The following is a 10,732-nucleotide window of genomic DNA, read 5'->3' as shown; positions in this document are numbered from 1 at the left end:
TATGTTCTGTAGGGGATAGCTCAGAGCTGGTGATGAAGATTTGATTGGTGTGTAAATGGCAGGGTTGTTGTGAGGGTTGACCGAGGGATGAAGGGGAAGGTTTCACTGTGAATGTGGATGTTCTTTGGGGAAGATTGCTGCTAATGTCTTAATTCTTAAAGAATTGTTGTTATTTATTTATTTATTTATTTATGGAATATTGATGGTGTATAAAGAGAATAAGAATCTTTATTTAGCAGTTTATTAATTTGAACTTGTGTTGAATGGTGTAAGGTCAACTGATGGCTAAATAAAGTTCTCTTAATTCTCTCTCTCTCTCTCTCTCTCTCTCTCTGACCACAGTCTTTACACACAGCACAGTGTACATCCTGCAGTAGTTTAGAGTCTGGAGCCGTTCTGTCCTCAATCCTCCACCACAGAGTCTGTGCTGATCAGCCACGACGTAACTGACCACAGTCTGCTCACTCTCTACCTCTCTCTCTCTCTCTACATCTCTCTCTAACTGACCACAGTCTGCTCACTCTCTACGTCTCTCTCTCTCTCTCTCTCTCTCTCTCTCTACATCTCTCTCTAACTGACCACAGTCTGCTCACTCTCTACGTCTCTCTCTCTTTCTCTCTCTCTCACTGACCACAGTCTGCGCTCTCTCTACATCTCTCTCTCTTTCTAACTGACTGTGACATCACTGGAGGTGGGGAACTGAGACACAGCCGCACTGCCTTTTTAACTCTGTTTGGGCTTTGTGCACAGTGACCCACCGAGCCCTTATCCACCGTCACCCGACTCTTCCACACACACACACACACACTCTCCCAGCCCTCAGCCTGACTCTCACACACACACATTTCAATATCAGTCCCACTGTCCATCACAGAGCTGAGAGCAGTGACCTGTTTCTGAATCAGTCTCAAAGTCTTCAGTTAGAAAAGCTCACATTCAGCTGAATCAGGAAATCCAGAGCTACACACAGAACACACACATCAGCTCATACACACACTCACACCACCTCTGCTTCTCCCAGTCCACTGTAAAAGTGAATTACACACCTGTACACACTCCGCTTCTCCACTGGAGTCCAGGCTGAATGATCATCTGCTGCACTTTCCTTTTCTGTACAAAGAGAAACCAGTCAGAGAACATCACTCACATTATATCACAAGTGCATCTGAGGACATCACTCACATTATATCACAAGTCCTTGTCACACCTTGCTCACTGGTGAGGATAGTGTGTCTCAACAAGGTTATGGGTTAAGAAAATAAATAACTATAAATTAATTAAATGATGGCAAACCACAATAGCACCTTCAGTGGAAGGGTGCTTTATTTAGTGAAATGTGAAAAAATAATAAAAAGAAGGAAAGAAAATAAAAACTAGTTACAAATTACATACAGGGGATTAGAGGGAACAATCTTTTCTCTTCCAATATAAAGATACTTTCTCAACACAACTATTCTGCCAACTCTCCAACATTCACTCCGCCTTCTGTCCTCAAAATGAGTCCTTATATAGACTCCTAGTGGCTTAACTAATTCAGCATGTACCACTCCTCCTCTTCTATAGGGGGAGACAGCTACAATCAAAGGATAATACAAAAAAAAACATGCAGTTGTACTCTGCAAAACCCTTGTTCAAAAAGTGACTACTTGATACTAATCAAACGACAAACACACATCATGAACAAGGTTAAATCTAAAACTGAAAATAAAAGAAAAATATTTCCAATCATACAACCCCCCCCCCCCCCACTCAAATGGACCAATCCAACCTGACTCCAACAGGCAGGTCTGAATTTGCTCAGGCACTATTTAAGGACACCTAAAACTCAGCTTGGGCCTTTTTTTGAACAGTGCAGTAAGTCCTGTGTAAGTATGAAATAGCTCTGTTTTACAACTCAGTAGTATATTTTAACTGAAAGGGTGAGATTGTTTACCGAGCTAGTAATATGGATGTAAAACTGAAAAAGAATAATGTAGGTGTGGGCTACTGGGAGATAAAACAGGGACAGAAAGGGCTATGAGGAATAAGAGGGGAACAGAAATATTTATCTAGTGGTCATGTATTGTCCGTTCTGTCACAGTGCATGTGAGGACATCTCAGATTACCTTTCTGGAGTGTGTGTGTGTGTGTGTGTAAATCACATCAAAAACAACTTCTTCCTCAGAACAGAACCACATTCCACACACAGGAGGAGTGTCTGACCTCACACTGAGAGTGTGTTACACACAGCAGAGGATTTACACCAATCGGCCAAAACATTAAAACCACCTCCTTGTTTCTCCCTCACTGTCCACTCTCTCAGCTCCACTGACCACACAGGAGCACTGTGCACTTCTCCACTTCCAGACTGTAGTCCAGCTGTGGCTCTGCATAATTTACACACTAGTAAAAGGAGCGTGGAGAGGACTTTATTATCAGTAACTGATTATGGTGGTGTAATATAGACATGATCCTGTCTGTACCTTTAAGGAACAAAACTGCAGATTAAACACAGACAAATGAAACATAAAAGAGACAGAAGACGAGTGAATGCCCCTCAATAAAGAATGTGGAAATGTGGAAATGATCAGAACCAGTTACAGATGAACACTTTCTATAAGATATTCATGGTGTGTGTCTCTGTGTGTGTGTGTGTAGCAGTTCCAGTATCAAGTTTAAAGCCAAGTCTAAGTCAATAACATAGTAAAAGTCCATATGGTAAATGTAGTGTAAATATTAACTGCTTATGAGTTCAGATTAAAACAGAAACACCACAGATGAATGTATCTCAGTACGTCAGGGGAATAGTGACTATGTGGAGTCAGAGTAAACTGAGGGTAAGGAGGTGGAAAAGCACTGTGTTGTGTCTAGAGCTGGAATCAAGGCTGAGCCCCTAATTAATCAGATCTATCAGGGTGTGTTTTCAGGTTCCTTATGGAGTGTGATGTGGTCAGTTTCTTTCATTTATTTCCCACATTCTTTATACTTCACCACTCCTCTGTTATTCACTGTGCTGTGTGTGTCCTCTGAGGTCCTGCTGAACCCTGGAGCCCAGGACTGTGTAGGACTCTGCTCTGTGACTGTGGAGCTGTGTGTTTCCACTGGAGGCAGTGGGTGGAGTCCTTTCTGAAGTCAGAGATCATCTCCATGGTTTGGTGTGTGTTTAGCTCCATGATGTTTGTCTCACACCGTGTCTCCAGCCGTGTCACTTCCTCTCGGTACGAGGACTCCTCTCTGTTTCAGAGGAGATCAGGGGTGTGTCGTCTACAACTTACTGAGTTTAACCGAGTCACTGAGGGTAGAGCAGTCACTGGTGTAGAGCAGAGGAGAACACACACATCCCTGAGGAGCACAGTGCTGAGACAGAGAGGGTCTGAGATGAAGTCCCCACCCTGACGCACTGTTTCCTGTTGGAGAAGAAGCTGTGGATCCAGTAGCAGACTGATGGGGGACACTGAGTTACAGCAGTTTATCCAGTAGAACGTCAAGGTGATGGTGTTGAAAGCAGAGCTGAAGTCTACAAACACCACACGGACATCAGTGTTGGAGCCATCCAGGTGTTTGAGGACGTAGTGCAGAGCCGAGTTAATGGAGTCATCTACAGAGCTGTGTGTTCTGTCTGGAAACTGCAGAGGGTCCTGGAGGACATCAGTCATATCTTTAATAAGTTTAATAAGACGTCTCTGAAGACTCTTCATGATCACAGACGTTAAAGCAGCTGTCTGTAGTCGTTCAGGACGGAGATGTTCTGCTTTTTCAGGACTGCTCTGATCACAGACGTCTTAAAGCAGGTACAACACACTGACTCAGGACCTGACTGAAGAGATCAGCGAGGAAGGAGAACTCTGCTCAGAACAGAGTCTGAGTGTCACAGGGGAGACTCCATCAGGGCCAGCAGCGTCCTGATCTTCTGTTTCCTGAGTGTGCTGCAGACCTGCTGTTCAGTGATGGTGAGGGGGTGGTGTGGAGGTGAGAGCAGGGGGAGGGGAGGTGTGTAGAGGCTGCAGACAGTGTGTATTCTGTAATGGTTTGGAGTCAGTTGTTTGAGGAGAACTGCTGCTGCTCCAGGTTTTCTCTGTATTTGTGTGGAACAGTTCTGACGGCTTTCTTCAGTGCGTACTACACACTGCCCTTCTCTTTACATCACCATCACCACCACTGAAGACCTCTCCCTCAGCTGAGTGCAGTCTCCTGAAGTCAGCCCCTGTTCCACTAGCAGCACACTTCAGCCAAAATGCTCTAATCATGTAGTTGTCCATCAGCAAAAAGGATTTACTACTTCTTTTCAAAAGAAGTGAAGGCAGTGTTGGGTTTCAGTAAAAATCGGTCCGGCCCCTTGCTCTGAGCTCAGTGTAATGCTCCTGTTTCCTCAGAATGAGTTTACCACCCACGGCCTACAGCACGAATGACACCCTCCCCCACAGCACACCTTCATCAGTGCATTCTGGATCCTTCACACTCACTGTGCACTCGCTGGATCACTCCACTCTGTGTTCCATCACCTCATGATTTACAAATTAAACCCTGGTCTGATCCTAGAATATGAACCATTTCAGAACATTGTGGTGAGAACTGAATGTTTGATCTCTAACAACTCGAGGAGACGTCCGTTCATCATGAGATGTACAGGAAGTGTAACAGGAAGCTGAGCGGTCCTGCTCCAGAATGATTCAGAACTGGATCTGATTCCCTTTCTCCTGTAAAGCTGCTGTTCTGGAGATACGAGGTTTTATTCAGACACTGATTAAACGCTGTGTGTTTGATCTTTAAAGCTCTGTATTGTGTGACGTGTCGCGTTATTTTCAGTTTCTAAAAGTTGAACATTTTCTAGAGTGGATTCATAAGACATTTGTTGAAGAAATTAAACAGTGAATAAAGTGATTATTTATTATTTTGACCTTTTTCTATAAACTGCTGTTGTCCCTCCTCTCCACTCCTGAACTATAACAGTTATAATCAGTTATAAACAGTGTGTTCAGACTCAGAATGATCTACAGCACAGCGCCCTCTATCGTCTGTAAGAGTAAATACAGACTCCACTCCTGAACTGTAACAGTTATAATCAGTTATAAACAGTGTGTTCAGACTCAGAATGATCTACAGCACAGCGCCCTCTATCGTCTGTAAGAGTAAATACAGACTCCACTCCTGAACTGTAACAGTTATAATCAGTTATAAACAGTGTGTTCAGACTCAGACTGATCTACAGCACAGCGCCCTCTATCGTCTGTAAGAGTAAATACAGACTCCACTCCTGAACTGTAACAGTTATAATCAGTTATAAACAGTGTGTTCAGACTCAGACTGATCTACAGCACAGCGCCCTCTATCGTCTGTAAGAGTAAATACAGACTCCACTCCTGAACTGTAACAGTTATAATCAGTTATAAACAGCGTGTTCAGACTCAGACTGATCTACAGCACAGCACCCTCTATCGTCTGTAAGAGTAAATACAGACTCCACTCCTGAACTGTAACAGTTATAATCAGTTATAAACAGTGTGTTCAGACTCAGAATGATCTACAGCACAGCGCCCTCTATCGTCTGTAAGAGTAAATACAGACTCCACTCCTGAACTGTAACAGTTATAATCAGCATAATGTGCTTGTTTGTTCTTTCCGCTAGTAAGATAGGCTCAGAGTTTGTATTTCTTTGGCTTAGACTTATAATCAGTTATAAACAGTGTTTCTCCGCCCCTCCTTTTGCTCTTCACTCTTGTCACTGCCTCCCCACCTGTGAATCTACAGTTGTTCAGAGATTGGTGATCCACAGCTGATCTCTGTTCTTTGTGTCCGTGGTGAGTTTATAATATCTATCTGTGTTTCTTCAGCTGTATGTCATTCTGTAGTGTTCAGATCCTCATTGTGGTTTATATGTTTCCCAGACAGTGTTTAGTTTGTGTCGAATTGTGTTTCAGTTTCATTAGTGTCTCACTTGTGTTTAGTGTATGTTTAATATTCAATTTCTCTCTCTCTCACACACACACACACACACACACACACACACACACAATTTTTCTCTCATAGATATATTCACACACATTCTTGATTATTCTTCACAAATGTATTTAAAAATGTAACTTTTTAACTTAATTATTGTTTCATGGTTTAACTAATGAAATATTTTAATAATCTAAAAATATAAGTGTAATTTTGATGGAATGAGAGAGGGGAAAACATGAGATAAAAGAGAATGGAAAAAGTGAGAAAGATAAAAGAGAAAAAAGAAAAAAGTGAATGAGAAGGAATCAAGGCAGAGAGAGAGAGAGGAGACAGAAAACTGACAGAGTTAAAGCAGAGACTAGAGATGGAGAGAGAAATAAAACAGACAGTAATAAAAAAGTGAGAGAAAGATAGAATAAAGGTGGGGAGAAAGGAGAGATAAAATGTCAGAGAGGTAAAGGACTGGATATAAATGGAGGAAGAAAAACACAAACAGCACAATAACAGTGACAGCAATGGCACACAGAATACAGTTAAACACAGTGTACAGAAACTGTGTGTCAGTAAACTACGCTACCTCACACACACACAGTTTAGTGATTACTGTACCTCACACACTCGCACTGATTCCCCTTCCCAAAACCCAAACCCAGCGTAGAGGGGCTCGGTGAAAGTGGTGGTGAGTGTGTGTAAGTGTGTGAGTGTGTGTGTGTTGGGGGGGATGGTGTAGAAGGACAGAGTGCCCCCCTCCAAGTCCAGATACACCCCCACTCTCTTAGAGGGAGAGGGAGGGGCAGGGATCGGAGTGAACTGTTTATTGTGGAGGAGATAGAACCATCACAGTCCAGACTCCAGGAGTTTTTATTGAATCCAAATAAACACTCATCTCCACTTCCTTTCCTCTGGATTCCTCCGTACGACACTGAGATAGCAACATCTCCGATCCACTCCACCTCCCAAGTAACAGCGTCCAGTCCAACTCTCCACACTCAAAACCTGCCACCACTGATCAAATCTCTCCGGACGATCTGGATACGACTGTCTCCTCCACTCCACCTTCCTGTTTCCCTCCGACAGCGAGAGATAATGGTTCACTGTGTTTGGATCCAGAGTGTCATCACACAAATCTACACACACCATCACACACACACACACACACACAATAAACACACATTAAAGAACACACCATCACACACACACACACACACACAATAAACACACATTAAAGAACACACCATCACACACACACACACACAATAAACACATTAAAGAACACACCATCACACACACACACACACACACACAACACATCTACACACACAATGAACACACATTAGAGAACAAACCATCACACACACACACACACACACAACACATCTACACACACAATGAACACACATTAGAGAACACACCATCACACACACACACACACACACAATAAACACACATTAGAGAACAAACCATCACACACACACACACACACACACAACACATCTACACACACAATGAACACACATTAGAGAACAAACCATCACACACACACACACACACACAACACATCTACACACACAATGAACACACATTAGAGAACACACCATCACACACACACACACACACACAATAAACACACATTAGAGAACAAACCATCACACACACACACACAACACATCTACACACACAATGAACACACATTAGAGAACAAACCATCACACACACACACACAATAAACACACATTAGAGAACACACCATCACACACACACACACAATAAAAACACATTAAAGAACAAACCATCACACACACACACATCTACACACATTAAAGAACAAACCATCACACACACACACACACACACCTACACACACAATGAACACACATTAGAAAACAAACCATCACACACACACACACACACACACACACACACATCTACACACACAATGAACACACATTAGGGAACACACCATCACACACACATCTACACACACATTAGAGAACACACCATCACACACACACACACACACACAATAAGTGAAGTTATGCTAATAACATAATTTTGGGAGTAGGACCACGCCCAAACTCCTCCTCTCAGCCCTATATATACCCTGCAAATTCACATCATTTCCGGGTCAGACAAACTCGCCTCATTTAGTTCAGGAGATGGATCTTGACTCGACTGCTTCACGACGTCAGCTCACTCCTCCGCGCCGAGTCATTCCTGCTGATCCCCATATTCGGAGCCGTGTTCAGCCTTTATCAAGCCCACTGAGCCTCCTGTTTTAAACTCGCTCCGGCTAAACAGCTATGGGACTGGCCGGTATTTGAAGTAACGTACGGCCGTTGTCACGCCTGCAACCGCTTCAACTGTTCTATGCTCTGCTCTGGGCTGCTCTATGTCCCGCTCCGGATCGGTGCTCTGTTCTCCTGCTTCTGCTCCCGCTGCATTCAGCCTTCCGAGTGACCCCCGCATCTCCCTCCCTCCTCATCTCCGGCTACGCTGCTACGGGACTGCCTCGTGTTTTGGGGAACGCGAATCTACCGTCGCCACGGCTGCGGCTCCACAGCTACGAGCTCTACAGCGCCTTGAGACTCCCATTTCCTCCTCTCTGGCAGAACAGCCTCGGCGTTCCAGCAATGTGCTCCGAAACAATGGCGTCGCTCACTCAGCTAAAGAGAGAGAAACCCATCCGCTGGTGTAAGGATCCCCTGCGCAGCAATGCGATGACGTCACAACCTTCTATCTCCGACTCGACGCCCCCTGCTGGAGTATCCTTCGTCTTCCCGTTACTCTTTCTGGTCGTGTCTAAGCTGGAGACATTAGCCTCAATGTCTTATAGTCTTCACTGTCTCACAGGTCGGTGCCTTAGAGGGCTGTTTTGATAATAATATAATTATCTGAGCTGAATTGGATAATGGCTTAGAATTTGCATGATTTATGCACATCTCCTATGCAGTAGTTTACCTACACTGCTTGCCAAGCTGGTCCTATCTGAAATGTTGGGAAAAAAAAAAAACAAAAAACAACAAAAAAACAGGCAGCATCTTTAAGCATCGTACCCATTTAGACACAACCCTCCCAGTTCGTTTCGTACTCTCTTATCCTCTCTACGCATCATCCCACCCCTCCCCCCCCTTTTCTTCCTCTACATCTGTCTCTACGCATCATCCCACCCCTCCCTTTATCATCCCACCCCCCCTTTTCTTTCTCTACGCATCATCCCACCCCTCCCCTTTTTCTTTCTCTACATCTGTCTCTACGCATCATCCCACCCCTCCCCCTTTTTCTTTCTCTACATGTCTCTACACATCATCCCACCCCTCCCTTTATCATCCCACCCCTCCCCGTTTTCTTTCTCTACATATGTCTCTACGCATCATCCCACCCCTCCCTTCATCATCCCACCTCTTCCCCCATTGCAGCCGCAGCTGCATGCCTCAGACCTTCTAGCTCGCATCCCTCTATAGGTGCTGCGGCGGGCCTGTCTCCTGTCCAGCTCTCTGACCACTCGACGTGGTCTACTCTTCATAGGTCTACTCTACGCATTATCCCACCCCTCACTTCATCTTCCCACTTCGTCCCCCATTGCAGCCGCAGCTGTATGCCTCAGACCTCCTAGCCCACACCCCTCTATAGGTGCTGCGGCGGGCTTGTCTCCTGTCCAGCACTCTGGGCACTCGATGCGTTCTTCTCACTGCATGGCTTCCTCATTGCTGATTCATTTTCTTTCCACCCTCTTCCCCTGCTGCTGCTCTATGCCTCATATTTTCCAGCTCGCACCCCCTCTATAGGTTGCTGTTGCGGGCCTGCCTCCTACCTGGCATTCTGGGCATTCTATGCAGTTTCCTTGTTGCACAGCTTCCTCACCCTAGATTCGCTCCTATCCAATCGTCTCATTCTCCCAGGCTCTACATCAGCAGAATGCATACTTCATGGATGCTCATCCCAGCCTCTTATGGTACTGTTTGTACTAATTCTTCCAGCAGCTGCGGGCTTTCAGCCTGACCTCTCCTCTTCGCTCCATGCCGCTCCGAGCCCCTAAGTTCCAGCTTATGCTCTCTTCTCAGGCGTGGCCTTGGACCAGCCCCCCTACGCAGCACTCAGGCCCTTGATGCCACCTCAAATTCAATTCACCCTCTCACATGCAGCCTTGTCGCGCTCAGCTTTTAACTTTCCAGCTGGTGCCAGTGAGGACCTTACTCTTCTAATCATCTCTCGCTAGCAACAGCACCTCACCCTGCCTCCTATGGTAAGGTTCGCACTGATTCCTCCAGGCACTGTGGACCTTCAACCTGTCCTCCTGTCTTCACAACCATGCTGCTATCTAGCCCCTAAGTACCAGCTCATGCTCTCTCCCTAGGTGACCTTGGACCGGCACTTGACGCCACCTAGGGCACCTGTTATTTCAAAACCCTCTAGGCATCTTCGTTATCTTAGTCAACTTTCTACATTGCCACCTTTCTTGAGCTCCCCGACACATTTTGGATTTTCCTCTTTCAGAGTTTTCTCCCGTGTGACAAAACGCCTTCTTTCTATCTCGCCTTTCCTGTGGTGCTGACCTTTTGGGCTTCTTAACTGGCCTCATCTGTCATCCCTCTAGATCACCATTCTGTTCTCGATTTACTCTATGCCATTGGAAAGGCACCACCAGGGCACACCTGCCAACAAAGAATATCTCACTTTATTAACACTGTCCCTCTGTAGTACTTGACTTCAAGGCTGCTACTAATCCACTTTCCACCCATTATTGCCAGCCTCAGACCCCTCACTATTACCCAATCACCATCAATTACACTGAAGTAGAAATTGGACTTAG

Source organism: Hoplias malabaricus, chromosome 6 (assembly GCF_029633855.1).
Source record: "Hoplias malabaricus isolate fHopMal1 chromosome 6, fHopMal1.hap1, whole genome shotgun sequence".
Taxonomy (NCBI): domain Eukaryota; kingdom Metazoa; phylum Chordata; class Actinopteri; order Characiformes; family Erythrinidae; genus Hoplias; species Hoplias malabaricus.
The sequence above is the reverse complement of the archived record's forward strand: the minus strand, read 5'-3'. Positions refer to the sequence as shown.